Consider the following 26,939-nt stretch of genomic DNA (forward strand, 5'->3'; position numbering starts at 1 on the left):
TGTAGTGCGAAATAAATAAATAAATAAATAAATAAATAAATAAATAAATAAATAAATAAATACATCATTATCGTCAGCATTTGCAAACCTCCACAGTCCTTTGAGGGGATTCTAACATAATCCAGAATTACATAATAGAATGTGTTTCAAACGATTGGTGCAACTAAAAATGAGGTGAAATACTCTTAAGTTGTTCCACTGTTATGGATGAAACATACGATATTTCCAGCAGATTCAAACAAACAAACAAACAAACAAAGAAACAAACAAACAAACAAACAATTTTAAGATATGTTACAACACATGGCAAAGTGGAAGGGAAAAGTCTTAAGTCTCACAAAACGATGGGAGACAGCCTACATCGATCACATCTTCAGATATGATAAATACATCCTCATACAAATGATCATAAAAGGCAAGGCGGAAGATAATCGTGGGCGCAGGACGACTGATAGTGGTTTGACATCCACGATACAGCAAGTGGATTCGGGAAACGCAAAATAGGAATAATAACTCCATGATGGTCGCAAACCTACTGTAGTTGCAAAAAGTAAATTATGTACAGGGCGATCGGAAACAAGGCGAACCGGGTATATGGGCGTTACAGAATGACCATACTTAGTAGGCGCTTATGTCTTTATGTTAAAAACAATTAATTAATAATTAATTTCCACTTTCTGTAATTAATTTTGCAAATTTGAATTAGTATTTGGCATAGTATTAATTATTTCACATACACGTTAATGTCACCGTTGGAATCACTAAACTGCGTTCTCTTTTGATGTTAAAAGTTTTAAATCTCTATGTTTAAAAATGTCCAAATGATATTAGTTTTTTAAATTGAAAATTGAGGTTAGGTTCTTTGCCATGGTGGCTTGCATTTCGGTGGTTAACATCACTGTCCTCTTCACTTTTTTGCTAGGGGCTTTACGTCGCACCGACACGGACAGGTCTTATAGCGACGATGGGATAGGAATGGCCTAGGAGTTGGAAGGAAGCGACCGTGGCTTTAAGGTACAGCCCCAGCATTTGCCTGGTGTGAAAATGGGAAACCACGGAAAACCATCTTCAGGGCTGCCGACAGTGGGATTCGAACCTACTGTCTCCCGGATGCCCTCTTCACTTTTGACTGTAGTAGTAGTAGTAGTAGTAGTAGTAGTAGTAGTAGTAGTAGTAGTAGTAGTAGTAGTAGTAGTAGTAGTAGTAGTAGTAGTAGTAGTAGTAGTAGTAGTAGTAGTAGTAGTAGTAGTAGTAGTAGTAGTAGTAGTAGTAGTAGTAGTAGTAGTAGTAGTAGTAGTAGTAGTAGTAGTAGTAGTAGTAGTAGTAGTAGTAGTAGTAGTAGTAGTAGTAGTAGTAGTAGTAGTAGTAGTAGTAGTAGTAGTAGTAGTAGTAGTAGTAGTAGTAGTAGTAGTAGTAGTAGTAGTAGTAGTAGTAGTAGTAGTAGTAGTAGTAGTAGTAGTAGTAGTAGTAGTAGTAGTAGTAGTAGTAGTAGTAGTAGTAGTAGTAGTAGTAGTAGTAGTAGTAGTAGTAGTAGTAGTAGTAGTAGTAGTAGTAGTAGTAGTAGTAGTAGTAGTAGTAGTAGTAGTAGTAGTAGTAGTAGTAGTAGTAGTAGTAGTAGTAGTAGTAGTAGTAGTAGTAATTTGAGGTGGGAGAACACCATTAGGCCTGATATCTGTCACATGAACTTTGTCTGCCTCACTGTTTTCATCACTAGTATATATATCACTGTCACTTCTGAACAACATAGCCTGAATGTATTTTAACACGAGTGTTCTGAATAATATTTTACCATCTTAGCCTACACAAATTCGCAGTATAATACGCAAAAACATGATAAAAACGGTACCCCCGCGTCAAATAAACTTGCCGCGCAAAATTCGTGGCGCACACACAACATGGCTAGCGCATGCCAACCACTCAAAGAAATAAAAAAATTAAAATGTTATATTATCTTTGTCAGAGAGAAAACGGTATTTACTTGTGGTTAGAGATACCATGGATCAGCCAACATGCATACGCGAGTCATCTGTTGTGTTAAACCTGAACAAACGGCACTTGAAAACCGTCCTTTAAAGCATCGGATCTCATCGGATCGCGGCAGTTTTACGATTCACAGATCAACGGCTTACCTCGGATCTTGGCAGTCAACAGGTTAAGCAAGGGATTAGAGGAGGTACGTTCTCAAATGCTGACGTCCAGTATGGAACAATAATACAATTACACAACAGTAAACTGACTTAATGATTTAATCGCAATTAAACTATCACATTCTTACGTACAGTAACTATAATCCTCTGTAAATGATGATCGGATTTAAAAAGGTAGAAAATTCAGTTTTATTTTTCTTTTAACAGGTACAAAGAATTAATCTCGCCTGAGATGCTTAACTCGCGGGTAGATTTAGAAACAGTCCAAGCACACGGTAGGCGCACTCGAGAGTAAAAAGCAAGAACCATTGGTCTATTTCAACATTGTTGACTAAGTTCACTCTAAAGAGAAATAATGATGCCGCAAGCGGAATACCTGTGTGCTACCTACACAGTCGCTGGTATGCGGCTTTTTCAGGACTCCCACAATAGCTAGAAATGTACGCAGATGAAACTGAAACATGCCAAGGATTCATGACTGAAGACAAGTCGGAGAAGATAACATTCAACTTCACCACCGAAGAATTACAGCCCTAGGAATGCCAATGCATTGTTGCATGCAGATGGATATAATTTTATACTGCATTACATTCGAAAGTTCACTAACGCGTTTTACCTTGGTCCATAATAAAAATATTGCATGTTTGCACCCAATTTCCATCGCATCATAAATGTAAATGACAAGTGTACACCTGACGAAAGAATCCCACGTAAGTCTAGCAGAATATCGGACAGTCACAGTACGCTTTCTAAACTTGCATATGCTTTTTCTCGTATATGGATTACGCAAATTACTAACCACTGTCTAGAAGATACAAGCTCATCTGTCAGCTGGAAGCAATCAACATCCGTAATAAGAGACAAATAGAAGGAAACGATTAGAAAATTACTGTGAAACAGAACATTACGACATATTATTTTAATATTAACAACTATCTGTAAACTACGCTAACAATATCTTGCACCTTCTCTTCAAGGACGACATTCCAGAATGGTTCCGTCATGGTATGGGCTGGCATCGTTTGGACAGAGCTGGTTCTCGTGGAGAACGGGACCTTGAACCCACACCGGTACATTTTGGAAATCCTTCAGAACCATGTTTTACCCTTTGCTGCATTTATTGGTGATGATTTTAAACTCATTCATGATAATGCCCGTCCCCATGTGGCACGGACTATGACTTAATACTTGCGCGATGTTAGGATTCAGGTTCTAATTAGGCCACCACGTAGTCCCGAACTCAACCCAGCTCAGCATGTTTGGGACACATTGAGGATAAATGTTTGTTGACGTGTTCCTGAGAGCCTCGATGAACTTCGACAGATGCTACGTCAGGAACGGGAGCGTATCCCTCGTAAGAGGGTGATGACAATGATCTGCAGCATGTGCCCCATGGGTTCTCAACTTGGGAGTGTGTATTGGCGACCACGGGGCCCTTAGCTGAGTCCTGGCATTGCTTCCACTTACATGTCCCAGGCTCCTCAATTTCATGTCCTATCCGACCTTCCTTGGTCAACTTTTTGTTCTTTTCCGACCCCCACGATAAGCCTAGGGAGTCTCATTTTCACGCCCTTGGTGGCCCTAGTCTTTCTTTGGCCGATACCTTCATTTTTCAAGTGCCTGATGCCTTCCATTCTTTTATATTAGTGTTATATAGAGGATGGTTGCCTGGTTGTACTTCCTCTTAAAACAATAATCAACACCATCACTTGCAGCATACCAACAGGATGCGGTACAAGCCAGAAGGGGTAACATTCGCTTTTGACAGTGCCACTGAGTGTTGTGTAGCCAATGCGGAAAACCCACAGAAAAAATCAATAAGAAAAGTGTTAGTCAAATTAGAAAACCCACAGAAAAAAATCAATAAGAAAAGTGTTAGTCAAATTAGAAAACCCACAGAAAAATATCAATAAGAAAAGTGTTAGTCAAATCAGAAAACCCACAGAAAAATATCAATAAGAAAAGTGTTAGTCAAATCTAAGCATTGTGATTAATTGCATCCATTACATATTCAAAGCTGTAGATTCAAAATTAGCTCCGAATACATACAGGGTGTACATATGTCTAACTCTTATCCCATTTTTCGACGGGATCCTGCATGAAGCGAGATGAATCTTCGTAGCGAATTTTTACGACCGGATGCTCCTCCTGACATCAACATCAGAGCAATTAACGGGATGAAATAAATGAACAAAGTGATGGTAGGAAGGGGGAGGGAGAAACCTAGTACCGGCACATAGCCTACTCCTGTCGAGTAACACCAAAGAGCCTACCCAAGGCTTAAGGTCACCACCAACAGCGTAATATGAGTTCACTCCATGTGAACACTACGGAGAGGTTTGGAATTAAGCCCAGGCTTTTGGCGCGCAGTCTAGTGATTATAAATTGTATACCACTACATCTCCTACCCTACCGGCCAACAATCTGACAATGAACATTTTTTGACCAAGGGGACTTGAACCGGTGAACATGGTGTCAACCCATACAGACGTGACACCTTAACGATCATGGCCTCCAAGCGGGCTTCTGTCCGGCTCCATGGCTAAATGGTAAGCGTGCTGGCCTTTGGTCACTGGGATTCCGGGTTCGATTACCGGCAAGGTCGGGAATTTTAACCATAATTGGTTAAAATCTCTGGCACGGGGGCTGGGTGTATGTGTCGTCTTCATCATTATCATTTCATCCTCATCAAGACGCGCAGATCACCTACGGGAGTCAAATCAAAAGACGTGCATCTGGCGAGCCGAACTTGTCCTCGGACACTCTCGGCACTAAAAGCCATACGCCAGTTCATTTCAGCGGGCTTCTGAACAAAAACAAGTACAGTTGCAAACTGTTGGAAAAATAATACATGTACTAAAAATAATTTACATGAAATAAAGAGGTAAATTTAAAATGTTCAAATACCGGGCGAGTTGGCCGTGCGCGTAGAGGCGTGCGGCTGTGAGCTTGCATCCGGGAGATAGTAGGTTCGAATCTCACTATCGGCAGCCCTGAAGATGGTTTTCCGTGGTTTCCCATTTTCACACCAGGCAAATGCTGGGGCTGTACCTTAATTAAGGCCACGGCCGATTCCTTCCAACTCCTAGGCCTTTCCTATCCCATCGTCGCCATAAGACCCATCTGTGTCGGTGCGAGGTAAAGCCCTAGCAAAAAATTGTTCAGAGAATGTCGGGTGTAACGTGTTATTTTGTGCCTCTGAGTTTAGAAGCACTTTCTAGAACACAAGTTCTCACGTTTTTGACAGTAAGGACAGACCATATTACATACCAGAAACTGATATACCTGTTTACCCCAGTAGTAGTAATTTACTCCCACAACCACCACAAATTCCTCTTATTCACTCCATGTGTGCAGCACAGATTGGCGAAGGAACTAACCTGAAAAGAAGGAAAACTAGTTGAAATGACATAACTGAAGACATTTTCGCATAATACAATTTTTAAAACAAGTTTTGTAAATTCTCATTTAGTGCATTTTATAATATGTATGAACGGACATTATACATTACGAAAGCTATGTACAAAAAACAAAAACAACAACAACATGTAGTTAGCTATGCAAAAGCAACAGAAGGGCAGCAAACGCAAGAAGTTGGTAACGTGGAATTTTGAACACATAACACATTGTGCGGCAGACCAGTACCGTGTATATACACCTCGGGACCTGAACCACAGTTGTATACTCGAGAACGTTAGTATCTCCTGGCCAGAAATATTCATTTCATGCAAGAAATCAGTACAGCCCTCAGAACCGCCCAGTACCTGCTTACACATTCTCTCTCAATGGTCACATCCATCAGACATGTAACACATGCACACATCTGAAGAGTGAACGGGAGGTGAAGAGAGTGAAGTGCGGGATATCTAGCATGAACGAAACACGCGGGAGGGGAAGGTACTTGCTCTCCGCCAACCGGCACGTCCCCGCTTGACAACGATGGGAGAGGGGAATGAGGGGAGTCCTTTAAGGCAACAGACGTACTGTGTATATCAACTCATTCAGGGTCAAATCCTCCAGTTTCTTTGTAATTCTTGTGTGCGAAGGCTGGCTGAAATGATAGCGGTCTCGACCATGACTTCATTATCATCGCGCTCAACCACTGTAAGAAAGAATGACCCATATTTTCGTCAATATTGGCCCTATTAAATTAAACTACTTTAATACTCATGCAGACACTGTCAAAAGAAGAATTAATATACTTTGGACTAAAATATACACGGATATCAAATTTGAGCGCAAGAAAATAAGATGAAAGAAGGTAACCGTTTCATATAAAGATTTGGAGCCTACGCTTTTACTAAAACATTATACTATTCATTTTTCTTAATGTAATTATGGGAAATTGGATAGAAATTAAATGGGATAAAATGACGTATAAAAATACAAGACAGAAACAGTGCTTACATTTAAAAGACATGTAAATGAAGAATATTATGCACAATCCAAAAACATTATCCAATAAAAATAACATATTCTCATAGTGTCATGGTAAAATATCTTAAAAGAAACAAAGCAGTGCATTTTGTAAGAAAAACTTAAATAAATAAATAAAATGAACGCTTCCTGCATAAGAAAATAATTATGTTTGTATACTCTTAAACAGTGCACTAGGTTTCCATAAAATAATAACTTTCTAGCAATTCAAATGACTAGAGGAAACTAATCAGGGAAAAACGGAAAGAATGGTTCTTCATGACTTTGTTAATAGTAAGGGTGTTTGGAAAACCATTCCTACGGAATTACTGTCAGCGCTGTTCAAACAATTAAATGCCACACGTATTGGGGCGGGATTACATCGTGTATATTTTTCACACGTAAATTACAGTTAATTAATTGTTTTCCTTGATTAGGAGAAGCCAGTATAGCCAGAATATTTAACCACAGAAACATCTTGATCAGTTCCCAAGAAAATAGTGTTGGGAGTGACCTCTGAGTGCGTAACGGGACAGGGCACACTTCCTGGGCGACGAACACATGTGACGTCGCTTTGGTTACTTCATCATCCTCAGGGTTGGCCAAATCTTCTCCAAAACGTTACCTGTCTCCTTTTCACCCGGAATTCTTGTGATCGCGATTCTACACGACGAGGCATACTCACAGCACCAAAGAATCTCACTTGTTTCGGGGCACATTATCCCACTCTTGGATGGCAGCTGCTGTCAGCCGCCAAATGTTAGCAGGAGGTTAGGAATATGATCAACTGCTCTCTTCAGTTCACCTCATGCCTATTCTCACAGTTCATGTCCACAGAATGTGGCGGCCACACCATGCGTCTCAACGAAATGATTAATTTTACTACGATATTATGAGAATTTTTTTTGGATTGCACATAATATTCTTCATTTACATGTCTTTTAAATGTAAGCACTGTTTCTGTCTTGTATTTTTATAAGTCATTTTATTCCATTTAATTTCTATCCAATTTCCCATAATTATATTACGAAAAACGAATAGTATAATATTTCAGTAAAAGGGTAGGCCCTAAATCTTGATGTGAAAGTTACCTTCTTTCATCTTAATTTCTTGCGTTCAAATTTGATATCCGTGTATATTTCAGCGCAAAGTATATTAATTCTTCTTTTGACAGTGTCTGCATGAGTACTAAGTAGCTTAATTTAATAGGGCCAATATTGACGAAAATATGGGTCATTCTTTCTTACAGTGGTTGAGCGCGATGATAATGAAATTACTGAAATGATTGGCTCGACGGGCACGAGTATAAAGTGTAAAGCCCTCACCCACAATGGCAGCAAATCGTGCTGTATCTTTGTATACCAGACGGGTCGTGTTACTCCGTATAGGAATTAGAGGCGTACATCGACTACACATAATGGCACTCTCTTGCTGCTGATGGCACCTCAGGATGATGGCCTCGTTCCGTTTCTCGCCGGATCGTCTCCACACTCTAATGCTCCTATTGATATGGGTGGAAGCTTACGATGACATCGCCAGAAAGAGTGTACACTGCCACCAGTCTTGATGCTATAGACAATGACTTGTTGCCCACTTCACACGAGATATCCTATCCTGTGGTTTACCGAAAGTAGCTTTTGGCACAAGTCTCCTTTATATTGGTCCTCCGTCATGCATCTAAATTTCGCAGTCTAATCTGACATAGTAACTCCGGTGGCCCTCCGAAGATCCTGGTGGAAAGATGTGGCTGTAGCAGAGGGCCTATGATGTGCTGAAAGCAAGAAATGCCGAACCTCCTCCCAATCAGTTCTGCGTGGGCGTCCCGTCCGTTGTCGATCAACAACCGTTTGTGTCTCCCTGAACTTTTTAAAACTATGAAGACGTTTCATTCACTCCAAAATGAGCGGAAACATCCACTTGTCACCATCGTTCTTGTAGCAACGTCACAATTCCAATGCGTTCAGTAGCAAAATGGGTAATCTCGCCATGTTTAATTTAGACCTCCACGTGCCGTCTATACACCACCGACCTTACAAGAGTCATGTTGAATCTTTGTTGAACTGACCTGTAGGATAAATTACTCCTATCAGAAAAATATCCGACTTGATCTGGGGTTAGCATCACTGTGTCTATCAGACAGTGGCCTAGAGTGCGTACAGTAAACATGTTTAAGGTAACAAGAGAGTGTACGCATGAAATCATAATACGTAAAACTTTTTGAGCACATTGGTGTGATGTCTCTACTGGTGTGTTGGCAAACCAGATTAGAAATGATAGGTCCGTGGTCCATGTATTATGTACCATCAATGTGTTCGCCTGCGTCTGAAGTGGGAAACCACGGAAAGTCACTTCTAAAATGATGGAGAAAAGGACCAACTCACTTATCTTCAATCAATGAATCAATCAATCAATACTGATCTGCATTTAGGGCAGTCGCCCAGGTGGCAGATTCCCTATTTGTTGTTTTCCTAGCCTTTTCCTAAATGATTACTCTTCTCAGACGGAGTACATCCTAATCCTGAATGCTCTTTAACATTCGTTGCAAAACGAGAAATCCAACAAGAGACAACTGAGTAGACAGCTACTATGTTAACCCATAAACCTCAATGGCGGGATCGCATATATCTACCTCCCACATAAAAAAAAACTGCATGCATAGTATAAAGAGGGAAAACCTACAAAGAACTGCAAGATTATAGATATCTAAATATTATAAACGACAATAACTTAGAGATTCGGTCTTCGATTTCAACAGTCTCTTGAATCATTCAATAATATTATCATAGATTACCAAAGTCCAATTAATTAATAGCAACTATTGTGTTGCGAACCTAATTAGATTTAACAATCCTCTTCTAGTTGATAGCCTTCTCTCAACAGCTTGACTGACATCCGATACACTTCCCACGATAACAGAATGCAAATTATGGAGGAACGTGGCTTTTGCTCCGGGGCCTTCTGGAACATAATGAGAAAAGCGTGCAATACTACAATGCATTAGGGAATTGGGTTAAACCAACAAATGATCTGATTACAAAGGGTTTCGATTTTACAGCGCTATTATTAGGTTAGACGAGAGAGAACTTCTAAAAGTTAACCAATTAGAGATGCGTATGTTACTATATGTTATCGTACACACAGAATATCTATTCTGATTCCGTGAGATGTGTTCAGAAAAAAACAAGATCGATGTTCAACATTGTGCAGATTTCTTTTACCTTAAACATCATCAGCAGAGTAATGGTAGTTATTATGTAAAGGAAATTTCGCGTATCTAGAATCAGAACGTGTACTTCTAATAATAATAGATGCATTTTATTGAAGAACAATAGATTACTCTGATGTAAATAAATAACATGTTACAGGCTGCTTACCTTCTGGCGGTACGGCTATTCTATCGTGGGTAATTGAAAAGTTGTTTAAGTGTTCCTTGTGGAGGAAAGAGAAAAGAAAGAACGAAGTGAAGCAGATGAAGCGTGGATGAGACTCAGTTATTGTCCTTCTTAACTATTCCACATTCTTTCCGTGCAGTTCTCATATCGATAGCCCTCTTCCTCTGCCTTTTTCCCCAATTATCTGGGGTTGGTCATAAAGTGGATTAAGCACAGTTAACGACCGGCTGGCCTTCGTCAAGTTAACCCTACGTGGTGGTTGATACTATGATGTATTATACGTAATGAAGATGCATATTAAGACGATAACTAACATCCTTCCCCCGAGTTAAAGTCCACGATCAGGCCGAGAATCGAACACGGAGCCCTATGAGTCGCGGGTTATACACAGACCATTCAGCTATAGTATCAGCCCGCAATCATTTATAGTGAGATAACAGTGCAATGTATTGTGTCACGTGTCTGTTGGCAATATGATGCTAGAAGCAGCATTCCTTACGCGACATGTTCCTGATAGAGTTGACAAAGTCTCTGTTGTAGGTTTGGTTGATGTGTCCTTGACAGCCTGACATCTTGCAGCTCAGTATGGAAAGCAACTAGAAACTACCTCACTCCTTATTACCCCATGTCGTCGTGTCGTGGTCACCGGCCAGCAGGGTTCAAATCCGGTGCTAAACTTATTACTGCTGTGCAGTGCATGTCCGTACCATCCTAGTCGAATTTTTCGCAATTTACAAGCGATTGCTGCTAAGCCACATGTCTTCCTATTATCCTACTTCGTAATGGTGGTCCACTTCGTGGCTAGCCAGCATTTTGTCCCATACAATACCAATGGGCGAACTCTGGGCTTATGTTTCCGTTTCATAAGCAGATTTAATTCGTGTGCCTCCGTGGCTCAGGCGAAAGCGCGTCGGCCTCTCACCGCTGGGTTCCGTGGTTCAAATCCCGATCACTTCACGTGAGATTTATGCTGGACAAAGCGGAGGCGCGACAGGTTTTTCTCCGGGTACTCCGGGTTTTCCTGTCATCATTCATTCCAGCAACACTCTCCAATATCATTTCATCTGTCAGTCATTAATCATTGCCCCAGAGGATTGCGACAGGCTTCGGCAGCCGGCATAATTTCTATTGTCGCCGCAAGATGGGGGCTTCATTGATTCCGTCCCTGAACCGGTCACTGGCTGGAAAACAGGTTGTAGGTTTTCATTTTCAAGTAGATGTAAATCCTTCAAAAGATCTAAAAAATACGGTGCAGACAAACAATGCCAAGATACCGTTACTTGGAAACATGTCTTATTTTGGTTCACCTTGAAGAGAATGGTGGTGGTGGTGATTATTGATTTAAGAGGAAGTACAACTTGGCAATATCCTCTATTAATACTAATCAGAGGGGAAATGAAAGGCGTCCGACACTTCGAAAAATGAAGGAATCGGCCAAAGAAAGACAAAGGACATGAAGGGCCTAAGACGAAAGGCCTCGAATGTTCTTACACCGTCAGGGTCGGAAAATAACGAGAGTTTACCGAGGAAGGTCGGATAGGATAGATGAAAGTGAGGAGAAATGCAAACTTGTGAACTACGTGGTGATCATACGTTTCGTTATGCGTTTAGCATGTTTGCCAAATCCATTTTTAACTATACTGATGTTGGTAGTGCCCAGTCCCAGTTGTGCTCATGCTACTGAATCTTCCATGAAGACTATATCGACTGCACCAGTGAATACCAAACCAGTGACCTCTCGTGCGCCACCTCGCCTCCCATCTACGCTGTTATTCATAAGCTTTCGATTTAAATATTAAATAGATATGGACAGAGTATATACACATGCGAATGTATTACTTTATTTTAGCGGTATTTAGCCTCTAAAACACAACATGGACAAAACATGGGGTGAAATATCATAGCGTAGTTTTCTGACTTTCCCCGCTGAACTGTTGTACTTCCTCTTAAAACAACAATCAACATCACCACCACCACTCTCTTGAATACCAGGAGAATGCTGCATCAGTGCAAAGACACTAATACAGTTATAAACATATGCAATGAAGAATGACAACTTGATAAATCCCATGTCACGCATGGCGTATCGGGAATAATAATAATAATAATAATAATAATAATAATAATAATAATAATAATAATAATAATAATAATAATAATTGTAATTTCTTTGTATCTGATTTTGGCTTGTTGTTGACTTGTTAAGTTTTCAAATTCTATGTCTCCATTGTTAAGTTTTGAAAATATAACCTTGTTGAAATTTTAATTCATCTTTCGAACTTCTGTAGTTGAGACCTATTCCAGCCCGCACCTTCTTTCACCTCTAACTACCACGGATACCTCCGTAATAATAACAATAATAATAATAATAATAATAATAATAATAATGGCCCAATCCAGACTGAAACCGGGTGCAAACTTTGGAACAACGATGAAGTCTACAAACATATGGAGAAAATTTCAGAGACCATGAAAAGAGAGGAGCTTATTATTTCTCGGACATTGGTACAGAATGGACAAAACCAGACTAACAAAAAGTTATTCTAACTGTAGAACAAGAAGATAACGACGGCATGGATCAAGGAAGTTCGTAAATATCTAGAGAAATCCAAAATCCAGGAAGTTCAGATGCTGGACAGGAAAATATTTCGGACCATGATACAATATTTGGAACGGTTTCAAGTCGAAAGAACTGCAAAGACGGGAAGAGCCTGGACGGGTGAATAGAAGAAACAGCAAAGCGCCCATATGCCTTTTTTTTTTTTTTTTTTGCTTTACGTCACACCGACACAGATAGGTTTTATGGCGACGATGGGATAGGAAAGGGCTAGGAGTGTGAAGGAAGCGGCCGTGGCCTTAATTAAGTTACAGCTGCAGTCGCTTAAATGCGGCCCGTATCCAGTATTCGGGAGACAGTAGGTTCGAACCCCACAGTCGGCAGCCCTAAGAATGGTTCTCCGTGGTTTGCCATTTTCACACTAGGCAAATGTAACTTAATTAAGCCCACGATCACTTCCTCCCCACTCCTAGCCCTTTCCTATCCCATCGTCGACGTAAGACCTCTCTGTGTCGGTGCGATGTAAAGAAGCTTGCAAAATAAATCATCATCATCATCATCATCATCATCATCATCAATGTGCCTGTAGAGAGTAATCAACAAAACTAAGCTCTTCAAATATTTGCTATGAGCATCTTCATTCAATATAGTACATGTTCTTAGGTTTTTCAGAATAGCAACAATCCGAATTTTCTTTCTCCCCCTCTTTACCTTTCACTGTCTTTCCTTCTACATTCATCTTTAAGCAATCCCCTCTCAAAAATTGACCTATCCAGTTAGGTTTCCCTTCATATTGCCTTTACGATGTATTTTTCCTTGTTCATCCTTCTCAGCATCTCTTCATTCATGTCCATTGTATCTCTTCCATCCTACGCCACAACCACATTTTGAATCTTCCCAAGTATTTCCTTCCTTCGTCACCATATGTACTGTACATATTTTTACGACGAACTGTTTTATCGCACTAATTCAATCAGGGATGGCCCAAACAGTATCCACATATAAACACATAATCGCCAAAGAATGATATAAAAATATCTTGTCCTCACAGCAGGTTTCCGGCTGGCCAGTATTTACCTGGAACGGACGATTCTACCGTAATCTTGATTGATAGGTCTGACCTTTCATTTGGTTTTGCACGCACCATACACAGCAGCTTCAATGCAGGCAGGTTCGAACAAAGGTCTGTTGATTCTCACAACGTACGACTAATGTACACTTGGTTCGTCTGCGGATAAAATCGATAATTTTGCACATTCAACTCACGTGACTGCTTCACACACACACACACACACACACACTGAACTTACAGTAACCTATATCGACAACAACTCTCGACTCCAACATCACACCAACTCGACGAACACTTAACACTCATAGTCTTTCGCGGCGTGTCTGCTTTTATGTACCTGGGCGGCCGGAATAGGAACGTTCTAGTTTCACCTTCCAGAATATCCATGGAGACACCAGACAAAAATCACACTACCGACAGAGGCCGTCACATGCCCTCAGGCCATGCCTAACTTACATCTTCCAGGAAATACCGGAGGGGAGAGGTCTTCCAGAAGGCTGGAAGTTGCATGAGCACCTCGAACTCCTGCTGAGCGACCTAATATTTAGTTTGAATTACAGTAATTCAGAAAATGAGTCGACATCGTACGACATGGGAGAGCTGAATGGACTTTTCTCCCTCTTCAAATATCCGACTACCTCTACCGAAATCCGGGGCGATTGAGAGAGCAATGCACGCTAACTTAAACAGGGTTTTGGCAACGGTGAGAAATTAAAGGACTAGGAATGGAAAGGAAGTGGCCGTGGCCGTAATAGAAGGTACGGCCCCAGCATTTGTCTGGTGTGAAAATGGGAAATCGCGAAAAACCATTTGACAGTGGCAATCGAAACCGCCATCTCCCGAATTTAAGCTTACAGGTACTTTGCCAACTCGCTCGACTCGCAGTGCTTGATCATCTGCAATTTTCCCTCTCACTAAAACACCAACACACCTTCTAAGACACCTTCTGCAACAACATTGGTAGAATTTTCTATGTCACTCCGTCAAAAGCTTTCTCCCAATCAAGCTAGACGTAAGGCAAGTGTACCGTACTGGTGAATGACGAGATATACAGTAAGCGCCACCGTGTTTTTATCCAATCGCGGTGCATGGGTACAGATAATTCATGTTTCGTTTTGCACTAGTTTTAGAAACTGATATAACTCTATGATTGGTATAATAGAAATATGCCTATTGATATCTCCAGATCAGTAAAAACGCATTTATAGCTGTATGTATTCAAGTACTGTCCTTCACATACGTCCACACTTCTGTAAAATATTTTAATAATATAGAATTAAGAAAATGTTCTTGTAACTTTTTTATTTCCGATCATTCACCGATGCAAATGTAGTCATTCATCTACCGTATTGCTATGTCTACATACAGAATTAGAAAATAAATATATAATACCTGTACTATATACAGCAGTGAGGTGTCAAGACTCTGCCATAAGAAATATATTTATTTATTTATTTATTTATTTATTTATTTATTTATTTATTTATTTATTTATTTATTTATTTATTTATTTATTTATTTATTTATTTATTTATTTATTTATTTATTTACAATTTGCTTTTTGTCGCCAACGGCCGTAGCCGTGTTGAAACACCGGATCCCGTGAGATCTTCGAAGTTAAGCAACATTGGGCGTGGTCAGGAGCTGGATGGGTTGCCACGCGCTGTTGGTGGGGGGTAAGGGAATGGAGGAGCGGAAAGGAACTGGCCACCCTACCGCACGTAAACTCCGGCTCAGGAACACCTCTGCGGAGGTTCGGACCTGCCTTCGGGCAGAATAAATAACCCTTACCTTACCTACTTTCTGTCGCACCGACACAGACAGGTCTTATGGCGACGGTAGGGTTGGAAAGGCCTAGGAGGGGGAAGGAAGCAGCCGTGGCCTTGATTAAGGTACAACCCCTGCATATTCCTGGTGTTAAAATGGGAAACCACGGAAAACCATCTTCAGGGCTGCTGACATAAACAAGATTACTGCTTTATACTTGAACATCAAGTTCATTCAGCTACTGGACTGACGGTGATGGGCAATTTACAAGTTCTGCCTGTGGTCCTCGGACGTTTTGAAAAGGCGTGTTCCAGAGTCTGCTGGGAAGTTCCACAATCTCCGGAAGCCCCACTGATGAGGCGAGTGTAGTGCCGACCAGTTCCTGCGAGGTAGATCAAAGCCTCTTGGAGAATGATTTGGACTGCCCTAGAGCTACATGTATCCAATGATTTTTCCATGTCTCACTTACACTAAACGCAACAGTAGTCAATGAAGAGAACAAAATGGTAATTGATTGGTTTTCAAAGAAACACGAAGTTCGCCACCATATTTCTTTTATCTGATGTAGTGTTTTGGGGTACTAAAGCAAGTCATTCATGTCCTTATTCTTCAAAGAAACTAAGGAAAACTTTGTAATATTAGAGCATTAATTTCAGTGATACTTTTAACTTTTACTAGAGCACTTACCATTCATCTCTCTGTACGTTTCCAGTACTCTCTCCGTTAACTCTATTTTCTTTTGCAAAGCTAAATATATTTTATCTCCTTTATTGACGACTCTGTTCAGCACTACACATCTCAACTCGTATCGTTCAGAATCCACAGCTCTAGATTACAATATATATATATTACAATTTGCCTTACGTCGCACCGACACAGGTCTCATGGCGGCGACGGGATAGGAAAGGGCTGGGAGGGGGAAAGAAGCTACAGTGGCCTTAATTAAGATGCATCCCCAGCATTTTCCTGATGATAAAATAGGAAACCACGGTAAACCATCTTCAGGGCTGCCGACAGTGGGGTTCGAACCCACAACCTCCCAAATGAAAGCAGGTAGCTACGTGATCCAAACCGCGCAGACACAATCGATAAATTATTTCAGAGTAAAAATATTGAGTGATAAGGCTAGACGTAAGGAACTCAGTGCATTTAACTGTTGACGAACTGAGAAAAAAATACACTCAATTCTTAACATAAGTGAGATAGAATGTTATCGGAAGTCTTGAGAAATATATGCACATGCATATTTTGATACAGCCCCATAATTAATAAACCTTTGTAATTATATATTTCCCAGATGGAAATTACTGTATTTCAGTAACTATTTGCACTAGGACCCTACAAAAAAAATTCATTATGATTCTAATCGTATCTGCTCGTCTCCACTTTTATTTTCTTCCTTTTAACAGTAATTGTTTCGCTCAAGACACAAACTTAGTGTTCAAAAACCATTCTCCGAGCACTGTTGAAATGAGGTTAAGCCATAACATGTTTTGTAAAAACTGAAGACAGAAGAGGACTTCATTAAGTTCCAGATTTCAATATCAATAAAATTAAAGGGAAGGTGATAATTCTAACACAAACTTAAGTAGGTATGACATAAAATTGTACTTACAAAATTACCAGCATTTTTGAAGGTAGCGATGAACCTCATACTGATCGGCTTGCTATTCTTTCTATGAAAATAAACGCACGTTTTTACGGAAAAAATCTAACTTGGGTTAGTTTTCTTAAGCCCATATATATTCAAGAGTAACCGAGACAAGCAGGTTGAAGCCTTGCATGTTGAAAACTCTCTACCGTGAGCCGAACTTCTCTCCCATGTCAGTAACTCCGTGTTTTATGCTGCCATGCAAAGATCAGCATAGCGAAGTACCCAGGAGAAATGGAAATTCATGCAATATCCACAAACCGGCCACACAATCAATAAAACATTCTGGCTGCCTCAGGATCTCCAGATGGCCGTCCTTGCTCATATTACAGCTGTACTACCCCTTCCTTTACCCTCGCTACAGTAATACGAGGGAAAAGTAAATTCTATTTTCCGCAGAACGTGCAATAAAAATGTACTTCTTCATTCGCACACTTTTAATTAGAGCTCAAATTCAGGGTGAGACAACAATCTCGAAAATGCTAGTTGACTGATTAGTAAACTGATTGAAGTCTAAAAGCATAAGTTATAGGGCAGTGTCCAGGAACGTCTTCATATAACAGTTAGAATTCCATGATCACAAGTCGCTGCCTAACAACTATTTAGTTACTTACCTGTAGTAAAGGGATTATAGAAGCAACTATTCGCTCGATTAATCTGGGTTCGATTTCCCGCTCTGACACAAATTATCTTGACTTTATCCAGCATTAACACGATACTTAACGCTGATCCGAATTGTCTATGTGATGCCGTTCCTAACAAGTTCATCAAACTGTTCAGTATGAAGTTTTACACTTCTTATATAAAGCAACTTACTAAAAGAAATAAACGCCACATTTGATCACTAAATTTGATAAATTTCTAACCAAGGAACAGTCACGTCGAAAGAATACATACTCATTTTTAAAACATTTCCTCACAATACTTTCAATATATTATAGGAGGGGGGGGGGGGACAAGTCATTCTGATGATCATACAGCACAATGGAAGTGCCCCTAACTTAGGCAGACTTTCAATTTATTGGGTTGTGTCGAGTACATAGGCCTATGGTACATGCCGAAGAGATGTTAAATACAGAAAAAAATGGCCAGTCAGACACCTATAGGAACCGAACACAATGCCTTCGAATTTGGCGCCCGATGTTCTCCTGCTTGAGCTATAATGGCCCAGGTCATGGTTGTGCTGATCAGGATCTGTACTATATCTACTCGACAAGACCTAATTAGGCGAAAGTCTATTTTATGCACAATGCCGTCGTGAAAATTATTATTATTATTATTATTATTATTATTATTATTATTATTATTATTATTATTATTATTATTATTATTATTATTATCATCATCATCACAACTTCACCCATAAGGAGGCTGCCACAAAGGAAAAGTATACAGACTACAAATATTATGTTTTCCAAGTTATTGGTGAATTTGCTAGAACGTGTCGGATAGAAAAAGCAAAGAACACAAGGTTCAAAAATAAATGTGAAAATATAGCATGAGGTACAACACGTCAAATACTATATAAACGATTGCGGAGTATGGTTACTGAACGTCGTGTTGCGGCAATAGCGATGTCGTGGAGTCGTGTCCGGTTGACACCAAGATAATCCCACAGCTGTACAAGAAATTTATGGACTGTGCCTCGAGCACCAATCATGCGTCCATGGAAGGAGATGATATCTGGGTGACATTTGCTTTTATAATAGTTTACTGCTGGCAGGTAAATTAGTTCAAAGTGGTCCTAACCTTCGCAATCAATTGCTTCGTAAGTCCAAAAGTAAGCACTTTTGTAGAGACCGAATAAGTTGCAAACATAATTAAAGATGAAAAGCTCAGTTCAATTCGTTTTAAACACCCGGGACTAATTAGTACATAACCTGTATCTTAAAATCATCTTTTAGTTATTTATTTAAAGAGACAGTGGAATATTGGAATTTTAGGTATCACCTTTCATAACAATCAGAGGGACTAATCATGCTCTGAACGTCATTACTCATCACCACCCATACCCCTGCAGCTTCCATATTGTCACAGCCAAGGGTGAGACTGAGACTTCGGTAGAAGCTACATTTTTGCTCTAGCCTGTAGCAAGAGACAGATCATCAAGAAATGGCAGTAGGTGGGTAATGGCATGTACCAATAAAAAAATTTAACAATTTTGTTAGCTCATCGCGGAAATTTGAACTGTCATCTCTCTACCAGACCAACCTCCTTTATCTATTTCCCTTCCGTCTGTTTACTAATGTAAGAGACAACAAACTGATACGAACCAAAAGAAAAGTACTTCAAACGTATTAAACCTACGTATGAACATTTAGCCTGGATGCTGGGAAACTAATAATTAGCCAAGAAACAGCCATTACGGTACGTGTTGCCCTTAATATGTCCGCCACTGTGCTCCTGAGAGGTCATGAACTGCACTCCATAACCTGATCTTTGGACTGATCTACACCGCATTCATATCGGGCTGATTTACAAGGAAAGCACGATTTAAACTCAGTGTGATGAAATAGGAACATTTTAAGTGGGTCCCCTATTGTGCAGTGTTCCTCATGAGCTGAAGAGTTTCACCTGCTCTTCCACTTGCTTCCCACCTAAAACACTCACAAGCTCATTTTGAGTGTTTTTTATTTTTTTATTTTTTTACAAATTGCTTTACGTTGCGCCGACACGGATAGGTCTTATGGCGACGATGGGACAGGAAGGGGCTAGGAATGGGAAGGATACGGCCGTGGCCTTAGTTAAGGTACAGCCCCAGCATTTACCTGGTGTGAAAATGGGAAACCACAGAAAACCATCTTCAGGGCTGCCGACAGTGGGGTTCGAACCCACTATCTCCCGAACACTGGATACTGGCCCGAGATTCAGTGGCTATGACAACGATAATAACAGCTACGTAAAATTACGAAATTTTGTTATCACTTCAGCGATGAAAATGCTGGCCAGTCCAATTTTACTGCTTATATTTAATAATATTAGTTTTACGTCGCGCTGAGTACTTTTACACTTTTCGCAAATACAGAGCTAAATAGCTGCAGTCGCTTACGTGCGGCCAGTATTCAATATTCGGGAGATACTAAGTTCGAACCCCACTGTCGGCAGCCCTGTAGTTGGTTTTCCGTGGTTTCCCATTTTCACACTAGACAAATACCGGGGGTGTACTTTAATTAAGGTCTCGGCAGCTTCCTTCCCACACCTAGCCCTTTCCTGTCCCTTCGTCGCCTTAAGACCTGTGTGTGTCGGTGCGATGTAAAGCAACTTGTAAAAAAGAAAATAATAAAAACTTTTTGCGGACATTCACGTGATAGATATTTTTTCACGCAGAAGTTCTTTGATGTGCCGATAAATCTAGCAACACGAAGCTGGAATGTCTGAGTATCTTCAAATACCATGGGACTGAGCAGGGATCGAACCCACTAATTTCGACTCCGAAAGTAAGCATTCAACAGTCCGAGCAACTCAGTTTGGTCACTTGTATTTAGACCTAGATAACACTTCTTCGAGCCACTGGTGTCAATATTCCTCTTGCATCCCCCTTATTGTCCTTGGCTTCTTACACAAACTGATTCAGAAAGTCCAAAATAGGTTGAAATTTAATTTTGATTCCAATAATTTGAGATTATTGTAACTCACAAACAAGACGAGGAATGTTATAAAATTTCTTAAAATTTATAAACAGAACAAGTATGAAAAGTTACTGAGAGTTTGCGGATATCATTTATGGATCCCACTATGTTGTACTATTTATCTTAATTTCAGAGATTTTTCACGTTAATGATAAAAAATATTAATGCATCCATCCATTATTTAAAAAGCACATGAATCGAATTCTAATCATGCAAGTGGTATAATGCAGTTCATTTACCCCACTCTTCCCTGAATGTTCCGGTGGATGAACACGCACCATGTTTCCACAACATGAATGACGGTAACAACGTTAAAGCTGTTTTGTAAATTAGTAAGAGGGAGGGACCGAGAGGGAAATTACATCGCATCATCAAAGGCTTAGCATCATTAGGTAAATAAATAATGTAGCCTACATGAAGCGATATTCACGCACAGCAACAACAATTACACCGGCAACAACACCACATGCTGTAGTTCATTTTTGGAACAGGTCTCCGTCATTAGCAATGTCGGCATCGCAGCAGTTCTTGTTAGCTGAGAAGGAAACACGTGAAATTATCTAAACTTCGTTGAATTGTTAGAAAACAAATCCTGGCTGTTTTTCTGTATACAGTCCACTCAAGTACTACAGGTCTTAAGAGGTGTCAGAATTTTGCCCTGAAAATGGTCTTTAATGTACTGGCATGTCTACTGACACAGGTTTCACAATATTCACAGTATTCTCTCAATAGTGGTTCATATTTGTCGACATCCGGCTCCATGGCTAAATGGTTGGCATGCTGGTCTTTGGTCACAGGGGTCCCGGGTTCGATTCCCGGCAGGGTCGGGAACTTGAACCATCATTGGCTAATTTCGCTGGCACGGTGGCTGGGTGTATGTGTCGTCTTCATAATCACTTCATCCTCATCACGACGCGCAGGTCGCCTACGGGTGTCAAGTCTAAAGACCTGTACCTGGCGAACCGAACATGTCCTCGGACACACTCAGCACTAAAAGCCATACGCCTTTCATTTCATATTTGTCGACATGTAAATAATGGGTGATTGTATATTCATAGGTTAGATTGTTCGGTTCTATATCAAGAAGTCAGAATAAATGTGTTGTTACATCATTACAAAGGATATTCGTAAGAAATAATATATTCCTTATATCCGTAACAACCAAAAACATGGAGAAAATTATAGAAAATTCCTGAAGTTTCAGACTCTCCATGCCCGTCTATCTCGTTACAACCGGATATGTGTGATACTTGAGACTTCTTCCAAGAATTCTAACAGCATACGGTTTGGACATATTTAAAATAATGTCATGATTTCCAGTGTTCTCCATCCTTTACTACGTATTGGAAGCCTAGGCAGTGGATGAAGAGACTATTTGACGAATAAAAGCGTTTGGTGTCACCGCACTTCATACACTTATATCGTGAATAAACTATGTTATAATAATAATAATAATAATAATAATAATTGTACCGGGAGGTTACACCTCAACTCCGCACATTCAAAATAAGCGCCTTAATGAACTCCTCCACCGACCAAAATGTGAAACTTCTACTACATAAAGTTGAGACTTTAATCAGAAGATGTCACTACTGAAATTAAGTAATTGTGATATTGTGAAGTTTCCTAAACTGACTGGATTTCTCTTGGTTTTGTTTTTGCTGTACATCAAGAAGTTTGGACATTTTTCCACAGATGTCACTACCAAAAACTATGGTCATGCACTCTGGTGCAAGGTAAAGGAAGTTTTTATTGAAAGAAATTTTGTGTTTATAGTTTTTCTCAACTTTCATTTATTTTTTTCAATGTAATTCTAGGTTTGCAACACTTCTGTCTCATTCCGCCAGTTTTGAATCTGGCCAATGAAAATTTTCTGTAATTAATTTTCAGCCTATCTCAGGCTTCTTGTTCGGTTTTGAGTGTAACTTTTGGGTCCAGCCAATGAAAATGAGAGGGTGTGTCCGGATTAGCCCAGAATCCTCTCGAACCTTCCCTGAGGGTATATAAGTTGCGGCTTTTCAAGTTTCCTTGTCTCTTGATCGTCGTCTTTCTGAGTGCGGGTGTTAAGGCAGGAGGCGGGACGCCTCATTCTTCGGCAGGCAGTACATCAGCCAGGTAATGGCCACTTACATTCTCCATTCTGTAGCTACCTCCGCAGACTTATCCGAGGGGAAGGTCCGAATTTGTAACAAAACTTTTCTAAAATGTAAATTTTCTTTCAGCTACTGTAAAATTTCATAAAGTCTTTAACTGTAAATCGGGGATATAGTGTGAGTTACCCTATCGAGCTCCCTTCATCTTGGTTTGAGGTGACTACGATTTCGTAACTGTTTTCTTACTGTAATGTATTAAATTTATTTCCATGCGAGTCACCTCAGTAGCTTGGGACTAGCCCCTGTTTCGTCGGGCCCAGAGCCTGTTAGGGTGTTAATATTTCATTATCTAGGAGCGCAAGTGTACGCCTCCATTCAGTTTGTGTTCGGGCCATTTATTTAACCTGTTCTTTTTCTGCAAAGGCCCAGTAAGTTGGTACTAAATACACCTGTGTAAAACTATTTCCATTTGTAAATCGTGCTTCGTGAGGCCAGAGAGTGTAAGATTTTGATGTAATGTTGCCTTGAGTAGGCTGTAAGAAACTGAGAGCATGTAAGCTCTTTCATAAGTTTTGGCAATAGTGAGGGGTGCCTCCGGAAGGCTAGAGATTGTAATTTTTGGAGCAAGTGCTCTTGAATTGGGGGATTTCTGCCCTTAACTAAACTATTCCTCGTTTTGAATTGTAAATTTTGTAAACTTGAGCCTGAAGCTCAGAACTTGTAAATCGAGGGCTTGAAGCCCACAATTGTTAAATGCCCTATTGTGGGATTCTCCATTTTAATCCTCAAATTTGTTATTGTTCACTCAGTGCAGAAATTTGTTCAGTTAGAAATTCTAAAGAAATATAACCTTTAGTTAAACTTTTAATTCAATTTTTGATATTGTAGTTAGATCCATTCACCCCAGCACCTTCTTTCACCTCTTTCTGCTCCACGGATATCTCCGTAATAATAATAATAATAATAATAATAATAATAATAATAATAATAATACATGGCCTTAGTAGCAGTGAATAGGTATTTTCATATGACGCCAATTAGGCTGCCTGCGCATCAATTTCCAATTTCTGTTTTATTCTACAAGATGGCAAAGTAAGCTGGATCTCTGCTGAGTGATCTAAAAGTATCTCAATGGCAGTGGAAAAGGTTCATGATATTAAAAATTACCTATCGGCTACAGTATCTACTTTATGTAAATTTGGACGTACTACGTATACACCAAAATGTTAGTCTACATGAAATTGCGTGTGGGTTTAATATTATTGTATCGTAAGTTAAGAATCTCACTGTACGTAACTGGTTATGGTGTCAGTGACATCAACTAGGAATGGCTGTGACAAATACCCTTGAATAATGGCAGTGGAAACGGTTCATCCTATTAAGAATAATCAATCAGCTACAGCCTCTACTTCATCGGGATTTCATGGTAGTCCATCACGTCTAGGACGGTATTTTCTGCCAGTATTCACATGCCATGATAATAAAAGCAAGGATGATGATGATAACCCCTCCCTGCAGTTGAAGGTATCATACTTAGTTGAGCGAAATATATTAACAAATTTCAACAGCAGCGGTAGCATTTTCGTAACTTCTGATGTCACTAGTACCACATCTTTAATTGGAACCTTGTACTCTAGTTCCTTTAGTCTTCATGGGATGAAAATTAATGTTAGGAAAACACATTTTAATGTTAAACAAATATACATGGATGAGTCTGAACACCATGTTGATCAACCGCAGAAACTCCAGACCCAAGAATCAGAAAATACAGTATCACTGTCTCCGTGTCTTGTTTGCGGAGTGCTATTTCGTTCCACTAACATTCATATGAGTAAAGCACATCTCTCAGAACACAGGGAAAGTATCGTAAAGCGACTTAAGAAACCAAATCCAACAAGATTAAATAGGTGTATCGATAGACCTATTGGTAATAACGTAGTTCAATCCATCGGTGCTAATTATACAACAGATGTCCAAGAAAAGAATATTACTCTTTTCGACGCTAAATTAGAGAAGTGGTACGTGACTTTTTCTGATGATCTTGATCAAGAATGCTTTGATGTCGCTGTGCAAGAATTCAGTACTTCCAATCGAATTCGGAAACGATTACCTGGTCCAAATCACCCTTCTGTTAAGTATTATGAAGCACGAAAAAAGGCACAGCTATCAGACTTAATAGGACATATCGATCTTGTAGTAATCCTAGTAGAACATTCAATTTGTTTAGTGGTGTGTTTTTTGCTATTTGCTTTACGTCGCACCGACACAGTTAGGTGTTATGGCGAGGATGGGATAGGAAAGGCCTAGGAGTGGGAAGGAAGCGGCCGTGGTCATAATTAAGGTACAACCCCAGCATTTGACGGGTGCGAAAATGGGAAACCACGTAAAACCATCTTCAGGGCTGCCGACAGTGGGGTTCGAACCCACTATCACCCGGAGGGAAGCTCACAGCTGCGTGACTCTAACCGCACGGCCAACTCGCCCGGTAAAATGTGTGTTTTAATAGGTATGTTATAGTGTTATTGCCGTTACATTTACGGTAGTGTTCGACAGACTGAAAATTTTCAAGTTACACCAATACCACAATCACCGTCGAAAGGTAGTGCGAACGATACCGCACAGTAATTACAAACAACAAGGATGTCCGGCGTGAAGAATTTAGTTCCGGTTTCTCGAGAACCAATGATAACATCAGATCAGAATATCCCGTTATAGCTGACACCATTGAAACCGAGCACCTCAATGATTACTACTACCCTAAGATATCAGTGGAAGATATTACCAGAGTAATTAAGGGTATAAAAGTAGACACTGCCGCAGGACCAGACAGTATCATAATGCGTGTCGTGGAACATAGTAAAGTCCTATCCGTTTTGTCGTTAATGTATACTAAAATTTCCTGTTCTGAGTCTGTTCCAAAATGTTGGAAACTAGCAAGGACAATTCCTATTCTTAAATGAGGTGACTATTCTGATGTTTATAATTGGCGCCCAATCACGATATTTTCCCTGCTTAGAAGAATTTGCGAGGGGATTCTTGAATGAAAATTTCGAAGCTATCTCATTTCGAAACAACCAGAAGGAGTCTTCTTTTTCAGGGACGTACATTAACACTGCACTTTTAGATGGCACCTTGAAAGCTACAAAACTGAAAAAAGGAAACGTATCAATCGTCTTTCGCGACATTTCGAATACATTTGATTCAATTGCCCATATACACACAGAAAATACAGTACTAACCAGATCGGCGACTATCGTGAATCTCAATCTTAGCAAAAAGGGCCGCGATATAACATACTGTAGCGGTAACAATTCACTTTCTACATGAGGGAGGGGTTCCTTGACGTATTTAAAATGGGGATTTAAGGATATATCCTGCACATAAGCTGAACGGACAAAGTGAGGAATGTGGAGGAGATGGGGCGCATGACAAATTCGAAAGATTTGTCGAGAAACATCCAGAAGTAGCAGCTTGAATACTTGAACTACATCATGTGATACCGAGAGAAATATAATCTCTTGCACATAGTCATTTAAGTTGAAACTGAAGGAAAGGAAGTCACGGTAGAAGACGAACATCTGAAGGACTGTTATGAAAAATCCACCTTCTAAACGTTGCGAGCAGGGTTCGATAAAGAAATGATTGGCAACGTTCACTAAGCGAATATAGCAGAAGAGCAGAAGAAAATAAGGGGAGAACGATCAAAAGAAAGTTATTTTCCTAAGGGAAATATACCATGATAATTTAAGCCCTCCTAACATGGGATATGCGAGAAATGCCTGGAGAGTATTTATCTCAACTTTTGTAAATAGGTATAAATTATCTACAAGCTGGCAGTAACGCAAGTTTAACTGCCCATAGTGACATTAATTTTCACTTTATGAAGAAAATCTCCTCGTTATTCCTGATAAACACATACAGGTAACAAGTATTCCACCTGGTACAAATTCCATTGTTCAAACTTTGAATGTATACTTTTGCCGTCAGTGGAAGTAGTTCGCCGGACTGTTTGTGAGCGATTTTTTATTCGACAATTGATACTGAACTCCAGAGCCGTAACGGTAACAACAACTTTCATGCGCTTATCCAAAATCAGTTCAGTGCCTCCATGTTCAATAATATGATTAAGCACGCCTGGAAGATAACTACATTCCAGTTAAATGCGGTGCCCTTGACGCTCATGACAGTGTTGTCTGGGACACTGATGATTCGAGT

Source organism: Anabrus simplex, chromosome 8 (genome assembly GCF_040414725.1).
Source record: "Anabrus simplex isolate iqAnaSimp1 chromosome 8, ASM4041472v1, whole genome shotgun sequence".
Lineage (NCBI taxonomy): Eukaryota > Metazoa > Arthropoda > Insecta > Orthoptera > Tettigoniidae > Anabrus > Anabrus simplex.